This window comes from Notolabrus celidotus, chromosome 3, assembly GCF_009762535.1.
Source record: "Notolabrus celidotus isolate fNotCel1 chromosome 3, fNotCel1.pri, whole genome shotgun sequence".
NCBI classification, from domain to species: Eukaryota; Metazoa; Chordata; class Actinopteri; order Labriformes; family Labridae; genus Notolabrus; species Notolabrus celidotus.
The window spans coordinates 21,820,296-21,843,087 of record NC_048274.1 but is presented as its reverse complement, the minus strand read 5'-3'; positions in this window follow the sequence as shown (position 1 = coordinate 21,843,087).

The following is a 22,792-nucleotide window of genomic DNA, read 5'->3' as shown; positions in this document are numbered from 1 at the left end:
TCAAACTCAGTATGTTCACAACACCTGCAGGGCTTTGCAGCTTCATACTCACTTTGAGCCCTGAGGCCTTGGATGTTACCAGAAATGGCTGTTGAACTTTTTTCGGTGCTGACTGTGCATTGGCAAGGGAATCACCAGCCCAAACCCCCAGATGGGGAACAAAAGAGCAATGGGATCCCAAGCAGCCACAGGTGCCATCTGGGTTTAAACCTGAGAACTTCCCCCTGCCTTACCGCACCACAAGCCCAAGGGCTAGGAAGTCCTTTCCATGAGTCAGGACATTTTTCCTGCTAAGTCCTGACAATAAGAGGAGAAAGGGAATGGGGGGACACGTACATGGTGTATGTTATGGAGGAGAGAGAGAAATTGACAGTGTACTGGCATTGGTGAGAGCAGAGAGACTACAAGTGTGTGGGACCACATCTCAGGTTCCTAATATGCTGCTTTTATTGGCCATGCCCCAAAGGTTTAACAGTGCTGCCCTGGGAGTGGTCCAGTACCTCCAGTTTCCTCTAAATCCAACAGACCATGACTCGCCCTCACACCGTTCTCCCTTTCCTTTTCAGATTACATTTTATTCTGTGTTTTACAAAAGGTCTGATGGGACTTTCCTTTACCTCGGATAAATAAGCCATGCAGCTGGGCAAACAGAACCCCAACCCAGTGCCGGGGTCAGTATAAAATTGGGTAAGAGGAGAGTGAAAGACTGACTTTGAGAGGGAGTGCTAGAAAAATGAAATAATATACGTGAAATTTACACTCACAATGCTCCAGGTTCTACTCTGGGCATGGAGACAAGCTCCACAGCCGTCAAGGCTGAGTTATGCAATCTGTTGTTAAAGTGAAGAGAGAAGCTGGCCAAACTGGGCTTTAAATGACCCTCAGGAGATGTGAAGAACGCGCAAAGATATTTCAGACCACGAGCAAAGTTGAAGAGTGAACTCAACTGAAATAAAGTGTCAACATCCGAATAGCAGTACTCTTCACGGACTGAGGTGTCCCAACATCATGCTCCCAAAAGCTTTTATCACATTTTTTTCTTTTGTGTTTTTAATCAAGCGGCAACCTCCAGTCTCCAACTATGAAGCCCATGCGGAAGTGTTATAAACTGCAATTCATCGAGAATCCACTTGAGGCTTGCTGCAGAAACACCGGAAACCACATTCACACCAATTCAAAAAAGATGATCTTTGCAGCATTAATAAACATGTTTACAGCCTGGTTCAAAAAACGGCTTGGCTCTTCGTAGCTAATATCCCAATCGGCACACACTGTAAGGGGGTGATTTTTTTTTCTGACATGATGCTCTGAAGATATTAAGATTACAAGTTTTTGCCCAAATAAGGACATGACTGACTTTTCACCCGCACGGGAACACATAGCTGTTGGCTAGGAGGCTCAAACTCTGCCTCTTTACGTCACAAGCGTGGTTGAGAGTTCTGCATTTCCAATATGGCTGCTGCCGTCAAATGGCTTCTAAACAGAGCTCAGGAACAGATGGGTGACATCACGGATACTACGTCAATTATTTATACAGTCTATGGTTTTTATATATAATTTCAAGATATTAATTGGTCATACTCCTGCTAATATCTGCTCAATATTTACGTATGTATGTAAATGTTATATTGTGTATTGGAAGACTAGCTCTCATACTAAAAGATCGCCAAATAAAGTTAAGTGACTGGACCCATGAAGCAACCAAGCAGTAAAACAAGAGGCTGTTCTCTGGTTACGTCACAGACCTGAATCACTATCAGTCCCCCAGTTAACAGTTTTAGGTTGCTTCCCCTGCACTGGTGGCCACCACTAGTGTTGCAGCACAATGTAAGACACAGGCATCAGAATCAAAGCAAGTACGTTATCAAAGAAACCACTTGGTCCTCCAACAGTCATTTTCTTAAAAAAAACAAAATGCATAAGTAAAGGTGAACAGTCTGTTTCAGTGTGAGGTAGGACTCATGCAGCACCTGCTTTGTGCAAGAAAAAGGATGAAGAACTGTTCTCAGCAGCTAGTTCGGGTCTCTTACAAGAGGAAGTCTACTTTGAGGTCAGAGGTCAGAAGGCCCAGCTGGCTATGTCTACCACCATTGGCAGGTACAAAGCTCAGCCTCCTCTCATCTCCTCTGGGGTTAGGGTTATCTCCCTCCCTTTTTAAAGCCCTGATGCTGTACCTGAGCTTTTAGGTTGACTCCTCTTCCCCCTGCATCACCTTCTCTCCTTCTGATAGTTTTCTCTCTTTATTCTCAGACTCTTCTCCCTCTCTTTCTCTCTTGAGCTTCTCCATCATCTACAGACAGACTCTTAATCTGTGCTCCAGCTCAACAGCTGTCAGTTATTGACGCATCTTTCTCCTGGCCTCCTTCTTTCCCTCTGTTTCATGAATGTTTAATGAAGCTTCTCAAACAAGAGTGTAACATTTTCAGGTTTCAGTAACATGGATGGAAAACAATTTGATGGCTTCCCATGGAATGTAGTTAAGATCATTCATGTGGAAATATCATGCCAAAAGTTTCCCTTTTACACCACCATTATTTATATTCTTCTAACAATAAATTAGATACTTTAGCATCTGATGTGTGGATTGTAGGGATGTAACGATACACTCAACCCACGATTCGATTCGATTCCCGATATTTGGTTCACGATACAATTCGAATCCCAATTCTCTAAAGATTTTCAAGAAAACTGGTTTGAACTCAAAATTTGAATAACTATTATTTTATTTCAATTCTCAGATATGGACAGTTGCAATATATTTTTTCTCTTGTATTTATTTGTAAACAAAGTAATCCTTTTACATTTTAAAGGTGTGTTGTAACTCAAATAAAACGTTTTTTGGAAATGTTCAGGATCAATTATCATTTAATCATTAAAAAAAATGTGGATGCTTTCCATGTAAAAAAATAAGGTCAATGTATTTTACTCACTGTATTAAACAGCTACGGATCGTATTGAGGTGTTCAAAATGTTAACACGCTGAATATCAACGTGAGGAGCAGGCTTATAATCTGGGGTCATGGAGTGAAGACTGTGAATTTACTGCAACAGGACAACTGAACAGGATCATATATTGGAATCACAGTGTCCAGTTTTCTGTCTACTCGTTCTTATTGAGAAAAATAAGCATTACAGCATACACAGTAAGGTGTCAGCCGGGAGCGAAGTCCGGTCAGAATCAATCCGGCGGCAGAGGAAAAAAAGCGCTCGTGGAGACCAGTCACTCAGCTGCAGCCACCAGCTGAGCGTCTCCGCTTTGTGCAGTCAGCTGATTCTGAAACATGCTTCAAACTTAAAACACCTCCACTCAGCGAGTGACGAGAGAGCAGCGCAAGAGACTTAATGATGTTGAACAAGTGGAGTATAATGCAGATAGCGCCTTTAACTGTCTCAGAATAATATCCCAATACAAATTTTGTTGAATTGATTTTAATCCACCCTTATTTGTATGGATTTTTTACCGTATTACGATTGATATATTGTTACATTCCTAGTGGATTGGTTCAAAATTTGCATTACTGTTACTTTGAATGCCCCCTGACTCATTTGTGTCCGAAGAGGTTGTATTATTTTCGTTCTTCTCTTTTTTTGTGCTCTCTCCCCCAAAAATAAACTTCAAACTTTATCAACACACCTGGACTTACTCTGGTTGGCATAGCAGCAAAGAGGTGGTCAGATCTAAAGAGGCGACCACTTGAAGAGGCCGAGACTGTTCAAGTAACACAAAGAGGAGAGCACAGGTGGAGAGCTGGCAGATCATGAAAGGGAGCACTGGGAGTAACTCAGTGTTTCCTTCAAGGAACTCAACACTGGTCAAGTCCTGTTCCTCTCACTCTGTGCTGCCAGAGAAAATATTTGTATTCTGACTGACGGATGAATCACAGAGAGCTCCGCTTTACTTTAATGAGTTAAGTCTTGTTTTCCTTCAGTGTTCTTTTTATGGCTTCTTTTCAAAGGTTATCTTGAGACGTGACTTTGCTGGTAGATAGAAACATTTTTATGAAAAACAACTGTCTAATAAAAAAGGTTTAAAGCCCAATAATACCGATAAATACTATGTGACTTTGTTAAATAATACAACGTAAAGATGACCTTGTTCTTCTGGGGTGTCTGGAGTTCAGCACCAAGACAAATGTGCCAATTTGTCACTGTTTGTCCCAAAAACTGGGTCTGACATAACACCTTCTTTCATTTCAAAGAGACTTGACACTAATACATTAGGGGTGCCAACGTAGAGGGCTAAAACAGTAAACACAAGAAGGTGTTATAGACAGTAGAGCATTCATAGGCAACCTTTTGATAGAGTTAAGTTAAGAGTTAAGACTTTTGTCAATAATTGAATGAAGAGGAGCGCTGATTTAGTTGGTTGAATGGCAACTGATGTACAGACATTACAGTCCTTGTCCCACTGGTTATAGGATTCATACCAAGTCCTGACAGGATTTAGTTCACGTCACCCCCCCACTCTCTCCCCACATTTCCTGTCTCTCCAGCTGTCCCATCAAATAAAGGAAAAAACACAAAGAAATAACAAGAACACGTGAGTGAACATCAAGAGAGTGGATATAATGATTAGGGATGGGATATTTTTTTTCGAATGTTCGAATATTCGTTCACTTGGTAAAAATCAAAAAAGTGAACGCAAATATTTTCTCATTTAAAAAGAACAATTTTTGATAGTTTTTACCGGTGCCTGGTTGTAATGCAGTATTTCTGCCAGATGGTGGTTATAGAGCGTCATAAAGCTGTTTGCTAACTGCATTGAGTAACAGGAGAAGAAGAATGCTAACTGCATTTAATAGCAAAAGAAGAAGAAAACATTCACGACAGTCGCTGCCATTTGCTCCATTTCTGAATCAAACACCACTACACATGCATTTCCAGATACTAAGCATGGCTGTAAAATGTAAACGCACCCCATGCTGCTGCATCACAGAAACACCGGCGTAAAGATTGAGACGGACACTGTCAGTGCTCGCTACTAGCAGCACCTGGTCCTGCTGCTGGTTAACGCGACTACCACACAAACAGGACAGGTGTTTGTGTGTGTGTGCACGTGGGGGATTATTGGTATACTCGCGGAATGGATGCCAATGATTATCAAATAGTATTTTGGCTTTAAATGCCCATCCCTAATAATTATACCCTTTTCCAGAGTTATCTCTTAGTCTTCTTGTTAACATGTTTTTATGTGAATGTTTTTCCATCAAAACAAACATTAAACTTAAACAAGATGGCCATTCTGACAGCATATGCAGAGTTTCATCAAGTAAAAAAGGCAATTAACAAATGTGACAACTACAACTCCAATTCTAAAACAGTTGGGATGCTGTGTAAAGTGTTGATGAGAGATTTATATAACTTGTTTATCACTTCACCCAATATTCCATTGAAAATTGTGTAAATATTTCAAATCGTAAAATTGAAAAATGTTACTGATTTATTAACTGTATGCCCAATTTAAATTTGATGCCAGCAAAACATTTCAAAAAAATTGCACCAGGGGCATGTTCATATTGTGTTACATCACCTCTTTTATAACAAAACTAGGGTTGCAAAATTCCGGGAACTTTCAAAGTTGGAAACTTTCCATGGGAATTAACAGGAATTTACTAAACTGAAGGTTGGCTCTTAATAGGGGAACTAGCATAATCCTGACTAAAACAACCAGATTTCATGCAAGTACAGTTGAATATCTATGCAGAGACAACAAGGCTGGACAGTGACACTGAAGAGGAAGAGTCAGAGTTGGATGTTGAGGAAGTGGACATGGACGATGTTGATGAGACCCAGGAAGAGCCCATTGCCTGAAAGGGTTTAGCAAAAATGCAGAGGCTACGCTTGAGAAGCTTGCGGGAAGATGCTTTTTTATTTGCATGTTGGATGGGACTTTTTTTGGAGGGAGAGGGACTCTTTTCATTTAACATTTTGAATGGGACTTTGTTGGGATTACATTTTTGCTAATTTTTTGAATGGGTTGGGTCAGGGGATGAGTAACATTTAATTCAACATTAATGTGTTTGTTCTTCAATGAAAGAATTGATTGTTCAATAAAATATTCAACACTTGAAGTTCTACTTACAAATAAATCTGTTTTAAATGTATTATTTTGGATAGATGTCTGCTTATAACAAAACATATTTATGCTTGGATATGATACCTTTCCATTTAATTACCCTCAATTCCCAGTTAATTCCCATATTTCCCATGGAAAGTTTCCAATTTTGGAATATTTCCAAAATTCCCCAGCTTAACTTCCCATGGAAATTTACCAGAAATATTCCACCCCTTTGCAACCCTAAACAACACTATGTACACTTTTGTAAACTGAGGAGACAATTTGAGTTCTAAATTTGAGTTCTAAAAATGATATGTCTGATTCTTGCCTGATGTAGGATTTTGGCTGCTCAACAGCTCATGGTCTCCTTTGTATTTTTTGTGTCATGATACTCTACTTGAGCCACACATTTTAAGAAGCTTCAAAAGGGTGTTTCATTTTCTTTTTTCCTATTCTTAAATTTATATTTTCAGGATTGTTTTATAGCAGTAGGTAGTGCAGGGGCTGCAGGTTGGAAACAAACCTGCTTGAGGGATATAGCCTCTGTACATGGGATGCATGACTCTGCCACGAGGCAAAACCGGCACCCCGGGTCCTTCATTTTCGTAAACATAAAGACTTTTTTTCTTACAGCACAAGTGCTTGTTTATGATATATTGACATAAAACATGCGACCAGTACAACTGTGACCAACACAACCAGAAGACAGACTTGTATAAGTCCCAAACATTAAACAGAGAACTCACAGTGTACACAGCACATGCAACAGATGGATCTGTTGAACAGCTCTAGGCCTGTTCATCTGTTCACAGTATCACTTCAGTGTGTGTGAGGATAAAGAAGTATAAAACAGAGATAAACACAAGCCTCGCGGGCACATGAGAGAAGAGGAACCAGAGCCAGGCAGAACGAGAGTTAGCGTTGGCAGAGTGTCGGGGATGTTTTCACAGCAAATTATGTTTGAGTACACATCAAACATGCCACGCGCCACTCTTTGATTGTCTCTGGTGAAGCTGTTTTGTGACAGGTGTTAGACGAGCTCCCTGGGTAGAGAGACGAGCGTGCTGTAAATATACACACATAATGACAGAACACGCACTTGGCAAATATGGAGATGACAGAGGCCTCCCTGATGGTGTTTATGTTGAGGTAAAGTTTGTAAAGGCAACACAATTGATGTGCCAGTTATACAGTAATCTGATAATTGTAGAAATATAACATGTCAAGCTTTAAATGAGCGCACTTGTTAGCGGTTGAATTTTCCCCTGAGCTTGAAAAGCACTTGAATGAAACCTGCTTAAAACCCAGCAGCTTTCAGAAAAACACTGGCTGTATATTGGATAAGTAACGCTTCATTCTTTCATCCAGCCTCTCTGCTTTGCTCCATCAACAATAGGAGCCAAAACCTGTTTAACACTGATTTGAAGCGAGCACGTTCACACTAAACAGACGCCACACTGAACTAACAGAACAGACCACGAAAACTGAGTATTTTCTTAGTGTCTGTTATTACCCCATTTAATAAATCTCTTCTCTCTGCGCCTGTTTCCATTCCCTCATCATCCCAGACCACAGTGAAGTAGATATTAGACAATCCTCTAATTAACGGTAAAACCACAGACTAGTGGTCACATGTGTAATTTCTCCATAAGACACGTTATACATCCCGTGTTGTGTGTGTGCAGACTATGGGCTTTAATCCCATTGCCCCTTACGCTAGAATAACTGTGAGTACTTTCTTGGCAAAGGCGTCCACAGCTGAGGGGTTACTGCATGGTCGATCCTCCAGCGAGGTCCTTTCTATTCTGATTCAATCAATCTTTATTCCAGTCTCTGCCAAAATCAATTGCTCTCCGCCTGGGATGCCTGGTTAAAATGTGGGGAGGCTCAGAGTCAGGCAGGGGACTCCATGCTACAGCTTTATCCCCACACACTGAGAGGGTTCCCTCCCTTCAGGGGACAGAGGCATGTGTGGGAGTTTCAAACTTCTGATCACACAGTCACACAGTGTTGTTTTGTTACATCACAGCAGGATGTTGCGTTTATCACGACCCTTCATTTAGAGAAGGGTGTTGTAAAACTTAAAAATAATGCAAAATATAAGTTTCAATGTGCTATTTTGTATCAAATGATGCAGACAATCATTCGCATTTGAAAACAACAAAGTGTTGCAGCAATCAAATTATTTACTTCAATCTTAGAACTTTGTTTTCTTAACCTTCCTATTATCCTTGGGGTCAATTGGAGCCCATTCAATGTTTAACGTCTCTAAATTAATGACTAACATAATTTTTTTGGCTTCATATTTCATGACTTTTCCTAATTTAATGGGGACAGCTGGGAAAACGTCAAATTAAAATGTTGATATGTTCCAATTTCCTGTAAAAAAAAAATAAATGCATCAGTGTTCCTCAATTTAACCCCAGGCTGTTTTAGCTGTATATAACATAAGAAATATCAACATTTAACACACATTAGCTTTGGTTGTTTTGGATGATATTGAGGTCACAATAATGAAGGACACTTCCCCATGTGACTGCAGGAGCTGGGATCGAACCGCCAACCTTTAGATTGAGAAATAATATTTCCAGCCACCATGTCTCTGAAGACATTCAATGATGTGTCCTGTGTCATACGTTTTGATAACATAGAAACAAGGCAGGGCAGACGAGAGCATGACAAACTTGCAGCAGTTTGATGTTCTGTTTTACAAATAAAGTCCTTCTTAATGCTTTAAATTGTGTTTATGGTTAAAATATATTTTATTTAAAGGGCTATTTAGATTGTCAACAAAGAAACATAAAGTACCTGATACATATACCTGGGTAACAATCAGTTTCTGGAGGTTTAAATTGCTGGGGTCAGATTGACCCCATGGATAAAAGATGTTAGTAAATTTGAAAGTAACAGGAGGGTTAATGGACAGGGAGAAAAAAAACTGCAAGTGGCTCACACCTAAAGCTGTCATGTCAGGAACTTGTAATAAATTAGCTGTAGGATGTTTTCACTGAAAGTCAATCTATGGCTTTAAATTTGTACAAAGCTTAGTTGGAAACTTTTTTCTTTTATTCTAATCTTGTTTGTCAGTGGGTCTAATTTAAACAATACTTCACATGCCAAACTTTACATACTAAAAACAAGGCTGTTTGCATGAATCCTCTTAACCTAAGGCAGTTGAGCTTTACCTAACTTGTAACAAGTTTTCCATAAAGGTATGCATGTTTTCTTCTGCTCTCTTTTTCCTCTTTTCAAACTTGAGTTTTAGTAATAATAATGGCTAATAAGATTCCTAGAATAACTCGATAAGTACTCCTTGTGCCAAATTATTTACATTGTTACTTTATTTCAATTCTGACAACTCTGCAGTCTCTGTGTTTTGCACACTGTGTACAGAGTTCCGGCCATAGAAAACTATTGGACAGCTCTGAATAGCCATAGATGCTTAATAACCTACATTTACCATCAATGAAACACAAAGAACACTGACCTAAAATATGAAGTTTAAATATTAAAATGATTTAATTCAATTATTCATTTGATCACGCAATCTGAGACAGTATGTCAGTGCCAACCTTGGGCACTGACCTCTGTAATCATTTCCAGGTTTCCAGACACGTAGGGCTATGGAGCTGTCTTTCACTGTATGTCTTATTTGTTCTTATAATGCTTATGTTGTTCAGGATGATATCCCGTGAGAGGTGGATAAAAAAAAACATTCATTTTCTGTGTCTTTTCAACATTTATTTCCAACGTTAAAGCCAGTAAACAGTCCTATCTGCTCCTTCTGTCACTCCATGTGGAGTTAATTTCTCCTGACTTCATCCTGAACATCTTGTGGGAGGCTAATGCTGATTGGTGCAGTAATGGCGCTGACTGTTCTCCCTCCTCTCGCCTGTTCAGGAGTCACCTTTTTTATCGTCTTTCTCGAGCAGAAGTTTGTCCGTTTCCTCTAATGTGTTTAAAACAACAAGGAGGTGTTTTCCTGCCGTTTTTAGTGAGGAACTTGACAGTCTGACTGTTCTCTGTGCCCCTGGGGCGATTACGAAATGTGACATGTGGAGTTAAAGAAAAAGAGGAACTTGACTGCACTGAACGTGGGCTATGTTGGCATGTAAAAGTGTAGACCCTGAATACAAGAGGATCCCACTTTTTCACGGATATTTAAAGGGAAAAGGTTATTTGCATATTTCCGTACAGGCATTTTGACAGATGATCTCTGCCATTCACACACAGATGTAACATTTCTTATTAGATTAGTTGATTAATCACCAGAATAATAAGGAGAATGCCCGATTTTTAAAATGATGGATTACTGCAGCCCCAGTACTGAAATGCTTTGATACAAAGTGTTTGTACATTCAAAAGTTTGCAGCGCGTTGTATCAAGACTTATTTCCTTCAGCTATGCTATCCGTCCAATCCTGGGGTGTCCCTTTAGTACCCTTGTAGTCTACACCCCTTCCTGCCTGGTGTGGACATACAGGTTTCTTCATCCAAGCCCACTGCTGCGGTCAGGCACCTGGCAGCTGGATAAACACGAGGCTGATTTAATGAGTTCTTTAAGTGAGCTGGAAGTGGCTGGTGCTCATGCTCCAATGCCCAGGGTTATGAGATAACCATGCAGCCGCAGGGCCTCACCACAGGCTGCAGCTCTGAGCCGTGGACCAGGCTGGAACTACAGGCAAAGGCCTGGATAGGGACTAACCAGCTGCTCAGACAACTAGAACATCAGGAATGATTAGTTGATCCATCTCACTGATTTGACCTTTATCCAAGTACTCTCCATATCACTCCATCACATGCTGTCATTTTTGTATTTTAAATGAAAATCTGTGCAAATCAAAATAAAATATAGTCAAAATACAAACATCCAATTATTTTGAGCAACATCAGCAGCTCTTGATTTATAGAAATAAAATGTACAATGTATTATGAACTGTATTCTCTGATCAGGGCCAGAAACAACAACATGTGCATATGTGAGGAGGACATACGATGAACACGAGCCGAAAATATCATCCACAAATCTTTTCTCGCCAAATTAGTTTTCTTGCTCTTTTTGCATGTTTACAGTAAGTCTGTCCATCTTTGACAGCTGATGAAGTGATGGTAGGGAGGAGAAGTCTCTTTAAAGCAAAGTAATGACTGCCCCTGATTTAGCTGCTTTGCAGCAACCGTCCCATATGGGAGAGGAGGGCAGAAAGAAGAGGCAGTTGGCCCATGTCCAACCCAAACACAGCCTTGAATCCTTAGCACAGAGATATCTGCCAAAACACTGGTTCTGTGTGAAGGAAGAAAAAGGGGGGGATAGGAAGGGAGGAGGAGAGGAGACTTGATTGGGAAACCTTAATGGGACTACCCTGTCACATTGCATGGGTGTCTGGGCCAGGGTCCAAAGCATTACTGACACTGCACTAAAGTAACAGGGAGAAGGTGAGGATCATACAGCAGCTGCACTAAGAGACTTCCCAAAACTCAATTTCTCTTTGCACTCTGTGAATAATACAATTAGACCGAGGCAATTAGTCTTTAAAATAAACTGCAGGTGAGACAGCACTTTGCTATACAATACACCTTTTACTATGAAGGCCTGCTGTGCCAACACAGGGGCTGAATTAAATCACACACTTTTCTGTTATAGCTAGTTATCAGATGCTCCACATGAAGGCCTTCTTTAAGAGCGTCTACAGAAACAGAGTGTGCGGCGGGCTGAAAAACAAAGACTGGTACAATATGAAAAGAGGAATTTTAACCACCTGAAATATAATCACAGTGCCACACGCTCTAACAATTACACAATTATTTAAAGTGTGGGCATGTAGATGGCTAATTTGCCCACACTTTGATTTTCCCTTTCCTTAGTCTGGCTCTAAATGCAGAGGGCCGAGCTCCAGTGATCACATGAAATGCATGAGGTGCCCAGGCAGCCCGGTGCAGGTTCACTGACAGCTGGGAATGATGAAGGCTGAGGTGTGGCCTCACAACGCTGAGCCCTGACACACAAGCTTCAAAAATCAAACAGTCTAAAATAACATGTTGTGTTTTTTTATTCTGTTCTAGACAGGAAAGGCAAAATGCCTCACACATTTTCATGAGCACAAACTCATAAAAGAGATATTGTTCGAAGGTAACTGTGTTTTTGGCTTTGGAAGGCAGCTCACCCTGAAAGCAAACAGTGAGATACAAGATAAATAAAGTTCAATGAAAAAGGGGTGGAGAGAGCGTAACTCAGACCATGGTAATTGCTCATTTGTAACCCAAAGCCTGGCTCCCCTGGTGGGTGCACTGGAGAGAGTGATGGGGTGTGCAAGCCGGGGCCCCCTGTGATTGGGTGCTCTGAGCCAGTACACCCTCACTCAGCTTCCGTGTACGGTTTGCTTGATTCGAAGAGTGACCTTGAGCGAGACGGCGCTCCTCTTTCGTCCCTGTTCTCCTCCCTAAAAACCATCTTTTCCCCTCCCTCTGTCGAGGGAACAAAAGCTTTGCCAAGCCACCGTCAACACAAGGGCTTCAGAGGAATTACAAGCTGCCCAAAGCAGGACTGTTCCGATGAATGAGGCTAGTGTCCTCACTCCCACTGTGTCTTTATGCCTCCCAATCCTCACTGATCCTGTTCCAGCTCTGTGTTCAACATCTAGGTAAACATAGAAAACAGTATGACAATGTCTCTGGTAGAAAAAGAAAAAACACGTGTTCGTTTTTATTTACAGTCACATTCTTTCTCTACATTTTGTGTTTGTTCCCTCCACATAGGATGGGGGCTCTCCTGTCTAAGTTTGTGGGCATGAAGCTTGTAGGTTATAAGATGGGTTTTAGCGATAGACAATAAATAATGGACGTAGTATCCGTGATGTCACCCGTCTGTGTCTGAAGCACTGCTTTGAAGCCAATTGTCGGTGGGAACCATATTGGATATGCTGAAGTCAACCTAACATCTGTCGAGCTAGTGTGAGGTAAAGAGGCGGGCTTTGAGCCCCCTAGCCAACAGCTTCAGTGTTCCCACCTGTCAATCAAGTCAGCTGTGCCTCTCATTGGAAGACTCGTAATCTCAATATCTTTGAAATTGACTCGTTATGAAAAAATTCACCCCCTGTAAAGTGTGTGCCGATAGAGAAATTAGCTATCCAGACTACACTCCAGACTGTAAACATTATTGAGTTCCTTGAAATTGCTTCTTTGAATCGGTGTGTATGTGGTTTCCGGTACTTCCAGAGCCAGCCTCAAGTGGACCCTCGAGAAACTGCAGTTTTTAACACTTCCGCATTGGCTTCAATTCTTGCTGCCGGAAGTTGCCACTTAGTGTGAATGCAAGTTTACAAATTGGATCACTCCTGATTTTATCTGAACTTTTTCCAGCTAGCTCACAAGTACAAGGTCCAAACATCCTGGAACATTAACCACAGTGGGCGGGACAATCTACTGTTGTGTTTGTAATGTAGAAATGTCTTTGTACATGTAGTGATTTTAACTTGTAACCCTCACCATCAGACTCTTCCTCGCACTACCCAGCTAGTACTTCTGGCTTGAACCAGAGTATGTTCCGTCCTAACAGTTTCTGTCTGTGAAGTGCAAGAGTGAAAGGCAAGGCACTCAAAATATATTGGCCTGAAGTCCTGTAGCAATCTGGAAACTGTCAGGAGTTTAAGTGTGGGAAAAAAAAACGTTGTTTTCAACTTTTGCATGTGTTTATGTATTTGCATCCTTTCTGGATTTGCAGCACATTTCTCTTGATGGAGAGAGATCCTTCCAGATTTGTTACATTGTGGACACAAAAGGTAATGTAATGTGTTTTTTATCATTTGTTTTAATTTTGTTTTAATTCTAACAACAGTGAGAAGTCAGCACTCAATGGACCCTTTAATAATAAATAGGGGTGGGAACCGAAAAACCTGATCCGACTTAGAACCGGTTCCAATATCGATTCTTCTAAACGATTCATTTCCCAGCACGAGGTCACGTCGCAGTACGTTGCATTATGTCACACACTCTGAGATGCAGAACTCCTAGGTGCAAATACCTCAGATATGCTGAAGCATTTGTCGACTTGGCCTCGAAGCTTGGGGTTCGAGTCGGGCCGAAGTGGAGAAGGGTTCCGTGTCAACATGTTCGCGTAGGGGAGACGAACCCCCACCTACCTCTCCCCTTATCGAGTCGGGACACTTTCCCTCAGGCTCGAGGGGCCACACCTGGACTCACGCGGCCGAAAATAAGGTCAACCTATTGTTCAGTATGTTCAAGTTGAAAATGTTCATGTTCAGTCTTGTGCAGACATAATTTTGGAAAAAATAAAATAGTTCCTTTTGGTGCGGAAGACTGTGCAGAACTACTTTTTTCCCCTCAAAAAATCGGGAAAGGAATCATTCACAGAATTGATAAGGAATTGGATTGATAAGCAGAATCGACAATGGCATTGGTATTGATAAAATATTATCAATTCCCACCGCTTATAATAAAAGAGGTATAACAACCTGAACCCACATTCTCCACCATGTGGTAAACATGTTAGAAAACGAAAAGAGGAGTTTCAGGAAATCTCATTTTCAAGTCTTTTGCTTCTTCTGACAAGGCTTCTTTCTTCAGGATAACATGAAAAGCCACTTATGAGACTTTCTTCCTGCTTTTCTTTGCTGAATCTGGCTAGAGATTATCTTCCTACCCTTTACAAAAATCACCAGCAAAAATAAATTTCATGTCATAAATCAGGGAAACACAGCCCTCAGAACTACATGCCTCCTGATGTTTGGGTGAGGAGGAATAAAGCTCCAGCACTCCAAGACGATAGAAATAAGACATTGCATGAGGATTGTCTGCAAGAAATTACCTCGTCTTGATCTTATGACGAAAAATAACTGTGTTAGCTGGATAAGAAAATCTTCTGAACTTGTTACTTTTGGGTCCTTATACCCAAATTTCATAAATCCTTATTCCAACCCAGCCTTACTTTAATTAGAGGCAATTACCAAATAGAGAGCGCCTAGAGACCAAAGGAGGCAGCTTAGAAGTGAGAAAGGGCTGCAGCCAGCTCGGTATATTGAGTCCAGTTATGAAGAAAACAGATAACTAATTTATGGAACAACCATAGACGTAGGGAAAATATGGTCCCATGATGACAAAATAATCACAGGATGACAAAAAAATACTTGGAAAGAGGAGTCACCCTATACAGGCCTTAAAGCCTCCTACATTCAACCCATCACTTCTTTTAACGTGTTCAAACTGCCTTAAGCAGAAGGAGCAATTTCCACTGCTTTGGAGCCCTGTCTGCGTTTACATGAGGATTAAGGTTTGGCTGTCGAGTCAGAATCCAACATGAAGCCTTCTATAACAAACTGAAGTAATTAACAGCTCACTTCTAAAGCTAACCCCTTTCATTTAGTGTCCTACGGAGCTGCCTCTTCCCAGGAGTGAAGACCTTAACAAATGGCTTTAATAGGCAGGCCTTCATAATGTAAACCCCGTAGTCTTGTGGGACAGCTCAAGGCTTTGACCACAGAGCAAATATGAGTAATTTGTATACACGTCTGCAGGGAGCCATAACAACCGCACTGGGAGGAATTACTTTATGTAATTACTTGAGAAAATATCTCGGCAAGACACATGCGGGGCTATGTCATGCCATGAAGGAGGAAAAAATGGAGAGAGGGAAAGAGAAAGAGAGAGGGAGAGATAATCGTGATCTATTCCTGTGGTGGTTAGGGTGCTCGCTGGAGAGGCTATGAGGCAATCACAAAGGCTCCTCAAATGCACCCGGCAAATTTACTCACATGGAAAATTAAGCAGGGACGGCATTCTGTGCCCCTAAAGACTTTAAGATCTATGGCTGCTTTTGTAATTATCATGGGTCACATCCTAAATGGAGATATGTTCATATACCAGTGATTTCAGCGTAAATCTTCCTCCGTCTGTGATGATTCTTTCAGCAGCAGACTTGCATACGTCTGGCTTTCACTTTGCATACTCAGTTATCTATGTGCATGCCTGTGTGTGTGTAAGCATCTGTGTGTACATGTGGTGGGTGATATATGAGTTGCAGTAGGATTGAGAGAGCCCTGTCGACAGCTGCTGGCTGCCATTCACACCTGAGAGGACCCATGTCCTGATGAGAATTAATGTACTCTGACATCCTCTGGGACTCTGGCAGCCCCCAGAGGGCCTAATGAAGAAATACAACCTTGCCAAGAGAGAAGGGGGCATATCAAAAGGCTCCCTCAGGCCCCAGGAGAGGACATTCAGAGGGGGCATGGGTAGGCAAAGGACACTCAGAACAACAAGGATATTTAGGAGAAAGAGGGAAAAGACGGAGATTTGAACACCATTTTGACATGTTTATTTCTTCTGAGGCTCAGATGTTTATCGCTGTGTGGATCTACCTCCCTGTGTTAATTAAAGATGCTTAAGGTGCCTCACTATATGTTAGAAATTCCTCACCTGCTCATTAAAATCCTTATAATCAATCATATTATTTTAGAACTCTTGAGAGTGAACCAATTGCCTGCAGGTTATATGTTCTGACCCCTCTCTGAGCCTGTATAGAGCAGGGCTCTGAAGGTCTAAAGGGTTATAGGACCAGCCTCTTTGGGTCATCTGTGACCTAGAAAAGGTCAGATGTGGCTGTAACTAAAAGGGCCTGTGTGAGGAATTTAAGTATTGGTCATTATGCAAAAATCTATTTGGGTCCCATGTGATGTATCATCCAAGTAGCAATTAAAATCATTCCCTTTAAATCCAGGGTGACTTGTGCATCTCTAAAGGGACAGATGGTAAAGCGTAATGGTATATTTGTCCAGCCGAGCTCTCCACAGACCACAAAGTCAGGGCAGGAGGTAAAAACAACTATTCCAATCCTTCAACCTCTGCCTTTTTCGCTCTCTCAATCCCTCATTTGCTCATCACTTCTCTACCCCCACACATCCTTCCTTTAAGCTGCCTCCCTGAAATGAAAAGCTGTGCATTAGATTCCTGCTGCTCCACCAGTCTCGCCTCACAGGGTGGCTCCGGCAGAGTGAATGTGAAATCCTATAATAAAGACTCAATATGAACATCTGACCACCAGGCAGATCAAAGAAATTAAGTCGGACAAAGAAGGAGTATAAAGATGTCACATGACGTCCACTTTTGTGACCTTTGGCTCCAGTATGGGGAAATGTTGAAGTAGCCTGGGGCCTATAAAGTTTGGATGCCTCTAAAGATTCAGTAGAGGACCGAGAAGTGGAACAGAGTATGATGGGACTCATGCCAGGAGGACCAGCAGCCTCTGGATCCCCTCATGATGTTGACTAGCCTTCCATAAACCGCCAGGAAATAGCGGTAAGAGCTGACCCAGACGGAATTCCAGGCGTGTGACCATGTGACGTCAGTGCAACCAACATCTATCATTAGCCCCTCCACAACATATACCCGCATGTCCTTTCTGTCCATTCTCCAAAGTAGTTGAATGACTAGTAATGGAGCCAGTTGGGACTGTTAAAACAACCTGATGTGGGCCTTCTCTATTGTACCACTCCTAATTTGGAGTTCATATCGACTGGCTTTTTAACAGCTGCTCAGTAGTCTCACAGCGACACTCACTGCCAGGACAGTGCCGTCTGAATCCGGCTCTGCCACTAATCCCTGAAAATTACAGTGTAACTGCATCCATGGAAAGTCATGGTGGCCACTCAAACTGTTCTGTTCACTCCCAATGAAAAAGACCTGAAATACACACATTTTAACTGAGCCTATGGAGAAATATATTTCTAAGTTCTGATTGAATTTTCTGCTCCCAAGCTACAGGCGTCCTTTTATAGAATTAGGTTTGCAGTGCAGCCAAGTCTTCAACTGGGATTTTTTCTTAATTCGTTTTAAAACAAACTGTTGTCACTCACAGCCCTCAGAAATACTCTGCTGCATGTGAAAAAAAATAAACCTCTGCCACTACAGAGCAAACGATAAAAACTGAGAAGACTAGATCCAGTTCACTTCTTTTCCAGAACAAAAACACGTTTGAACCTTGCCATCTTCTTTGCACACCAGATTCAACTGTAGAAAAAGAAGGAACTCAACTGTGCACTGCAGAAGGGTGACGTGAAAAGGAAAGGAGATGCCTTTTCCTGAGGTTCCAGTGTTTGGATAAAAATTGCTCTTTCATCCTCCATTAAAAGTTCCCACACATTTCTGTCAAAACAATCCCTTCAAAGTCACCTGTCAAGCTTGTATGTAGATGAGAAACACTCTTAGCCAGTCATCCTGTGGGCAAACATTATTTCCAGCTGAGCAAACATGCCGAGACAGAACAAGCCATACATGAGTGGAGGCTCCAGTTTCTTACATGTTGGTCAAACACTCCATAGTATTAATACATATATTATATAAATATTTTTTTCCAAATTCCGTTTTTTCCATTCTAATTTTTTAGAATTCTGTTTTTTACCCTTTACACTTATTTTACCACCATATAGTGTGTGCTTTTTGTGTCAGCGAATAAAATGTCCATTAATCAAATGCAAAAAGTAAGTACAGGTTGGCCTGGCTAGCTTAGCAGCATCGTGTTTTTCTCTGTTTTTCACATGGCTTTTGGACGACAAGTGGTCATCACATGTAATTTTACGTTTCCAGTCAACAGTATGTTGGCAGAATATGCAAAAAAGGCATGTCACCTGACACATAGAAGTCATTTGGGAACTGTTCAGCTCTGTATTTTGGAGTAAGAGATGAGTTTTGTAGTTTGTTTTTTTTTGCAGACTTAGCCATTTTTTCTGGTGGCTGCTTCGACATGTTATTTATTTCGGGAGGGGGTGGGTGAGTGTTTGTGAGGAGATGCACGGGTGGTGCCACGAATGAGCGATCCCCGGATACATTTTCCCAGACAAACGTTGCTTCCTCTCATAATGACAGCATTTCAGTCACATTATGTCAATTTCTGCGATATTCCGCGTTTAACAGTAGATTTGTTTTTTATTGGCCAATTCCGCGACTCCGTCCGCGATTCCATGAACGCAGAAATCATAGGGCCCTAAATATACTGTACTCCGAATCCCTTTCATGTTACAGTCCGCTGTCTAATAATACTTTTAGAACAAACGCAGTTAACTTTCAGTTGTTTTCTTTATTAAGCCCACTCAGAAAACAATATAAGGGATAACATAAAAATGATAGATGAGCTCCCAGAGATCTATTGTTTTTGTTGGAGATAAACCCATTAAATCGCTTGGGGCCCACTAATCCGTCCGATTAATGCCATTTTGAAATAAACAGCAAGCCAATGCTAGAAAGGCTGATTAAAAAAAATAAAAAATAAATAATGTCTGCAGACAATGCAGGCAGCCTGGTCAGCAGGCTGCTCCTGCTCACCAAATTATTTCCCCCCTAATGATAACACCTTTTCCCATCCTAAACCACAGAATATCATATCTAAAACAGTTACTGATTAGTGTGTGATATAAATTCTGTTATGATGTATAAAATGAAGCAGTGCAGTATCACTTCTTACCAGTGTTCATTTTGGCAGCTGTTGTAGATTAAGTCTTTAGATGAAGATCACACTTGGTCATTTTTGTCCTTCATAGCTTTAGTCTAGTTTAGTAAATAAAAGGTCATTACACTGTAGTCAAAATGTTTACATTATTTGAATGAATTCAATTAGTTGGTCAGATATTGGTATCTGGGTTGTGTGTAATTCTTTTAAATCTGCAATATTTTATTCTGAACACTTTTATTTGTGGAATATCTTGGTTGAATGATTTGGCCCTGACTATCTGACCGATGTAATGCTGCTGTGTCACTGGTGATTCACCCGAACGCAACTAAAGTGGAGCCATTGGAAGTAAGCACATTAACTATTATTTAAATACTTCAGTTCTGGTGCAGCGATGGAGCAGTAAACAGATCGAGAGCGAATCTGGTGGAATTAAGGTGTAACATTTGTGTCTCTTCACCGTCTCATTAACGGAAATAAAACATGCATGTGTCAGAGTTTTTATGATCAGTGATGTAATTTAGCCAGTCATCATCTCTTATTGGTCATAGAAAAAAGGGTCATTGTCTGACATTTATGATCATAATTTCTGTTAACGAAATGATCACTGCTTCTGACATAAATATCAGTTATTTTCTGAAATCTATAGAATAACTAAATGTATTTTTCTGTTTCATGAATTTAATCCATTTAAAAATATGTTTAAAATATGTTACTGGTTAAGATAAAAGATAACCATTTGCATTACATTGTAATGTGCATGGAATAATGGATGTTATTATTAAATTACTGTATTCTATCAAATGCAAAACAACAACAACAATGTGACTGGCATTTTGTATAAGCCATCAGCTGAGCTGCTTTTAAATTATCCGTATCGGTTTCAGCCCTTGAAAAATAGATATTGGTTGTCCATTATTATTTACACAAAAAAAAAAGGTTATTGCCTAAAGAATCACATTTTGCAATGTAAAACAGCACACGTGGGCACAGATGAAGTTTCACATCTGAAACAGCATATATTCATGTGTGGCTATTGTTTAGGCAGTCATCTACAGAGTAACATTCTTAGAGAGAAAATGCGTTAAGATCTGGGAGGCTCCTCTGCCTGAAGAAAATCATGTGTGAATGATAGATGATCCGAAAAATAGACTGTTAAAGAACATGTTGGGTGAGGTACACATGCTATGAACATACAGAGTACAAAACAACTCCAATGTTCTATGATGGAGCACTGGGCTTGTTCTGCACTCTGCTGTCCTCAGATGGCTCTTTATCTCAGACCCGTGAAATACATTTCATTTCCATTGTTCGTCTTTCAGGTGTTGTCTTTGGGTTTTTTTTGTTTAGCTCATGGACAATGGAAGTCAGAGCTAATTACAGCTTAGTATGATTTATGTTCTGGTCTCTGCATGGATTTGAAAACTGGGGAAGTTAATAAGGGATTGTTCTCAACCCTCTCTCTCTCTCTCTCTCTCTCTCTCTCTCTCTCTCTCTCTCTCTCTCTCTCTCTCTCTCTCTCTCTCTCTCTCTCTCTCTCTCTCTCAATTCAATTCAATTCAATTTCAATTCAAAGGGCTTTATTAGCATGGAAAACATACGTAATCATTGCTAAAGCTTAAAAAGAAATAAAACACAAAATGACAAACAATTACAGAATAATAAGATTAAATGTTAAACTAACAGAGCTGTATAGAAGAAAGAAAATATATGAATAATAATGATAATAAAAATAAAAATAACAATAATAATACTAACAACAACAAAAAATAATAATTACAACAGTAGTACTAATAACAATAATAATAATAATAATAATAATAATAATAATTTCATTTATCTTTAACAGATGACTATAGATTATTTACAGAAATGTAAAATTAAAATATAAAGATTTAAAGAGGAAAGATGTACAGGTCTGTGATGTGTATGTACAGGTCTGTGATGTGTGTGTACAGGTCTGTGATGTGTGTATGTACAGGTCTGTGATGTGTGTGTGTACAGGTCTGTGATGTGTGTATGTACAGGTCTGTGATGTGTGTGTGTACAGGTCTGTGATGTGTGTGTGTACAGGTCTGTGATGTGTGTGTACAGGTCTGTGATGTGTGTATGTACAGGTCTGTGATGTGTGTGTGTACAGGTCTGTGATGTGTGTGTGTGTACAGGTCTGTGATGTGTGTATGTACAGGTCTGTGGTGTGTGTATGTACAGGTCTGTGGTGTGTGTATGTACAGGTCTGTACATACATCTGTACATACATCATCTCTCTCTCTCTCTCTCTCTCTCTCTCTCTCTCTCTCATTAAAATAAAATGAAAGCAAACCATAATCAAGCTTTGGTCTTAATTGGCTTAAGTGCCGGTTTATAGAAAAGTCAATGATCCTTGTTTGATGTGGTTATTTTGCAGCTGCAGGTCAGGTGAACTCTGGCCCCACGTCCCTACATGATGACAGTGAGAGCAGACCCTTGGCCTCACCCTGAGTATCATATTGGTCACAAAGGTCACATACAATGTCCACTGTGACCAATAATTGACAATGTATTATAAGCTCCTCTGGTTTATTGAAATGTATCATTTCAGTGAGTGTGGGTTTGAATACGTGTGTGAATGTGTGATTGAGAGGCAAAATACACACAAAAAACAAACTTGTGTGTTATTCACGTTGAAGTAAAGAGAGAGCATCAAGCGGTCAAGAAAATAAATAAGACATTATCTTCTGATTTCCACACAAGCATGCTGTGTGTGTCTCTGCTCCGTCTTCAGTTACAGCTATTACACCACAACATCTCATTTGCAGGTTGGCAACTACGTACGTTTCGGAAAGTCGCTTTGACGTACAATAAAGGTGCACACTTTAAGTGTTTGTTGCAGACAGACTAAGAGCAGAGAACAGAGACACCCATGTCACCTGGTCCCTGTTCGTATTCAGTTAGTCCAGAACAGGGAGCTTCCCTGGCACTATAAAACAACAACTTGTGTTAGAAAATGATACAATATAGACAGAGCATACTCACTGAAGCTAAACATACCACAACACACTTCATCTAGGTTATAAATTATAATTCAAAGGACATATGTTTTATTTTGGGTAAATATTATTTTTAGGGAAAATAACATTTCACCTTTCACTATTAAAGATGAGCTATGTTAAATATTAGTCTTAGTTCAGTGACTTTTTGGGTCACTTTATGGGTGCCCGATGGTTAATTTGCTTTGCTGTTGTTTTAAAACAGGATATAATATATAATTTGATTTTTACCAGTTTCATATGAAAGTTCAAA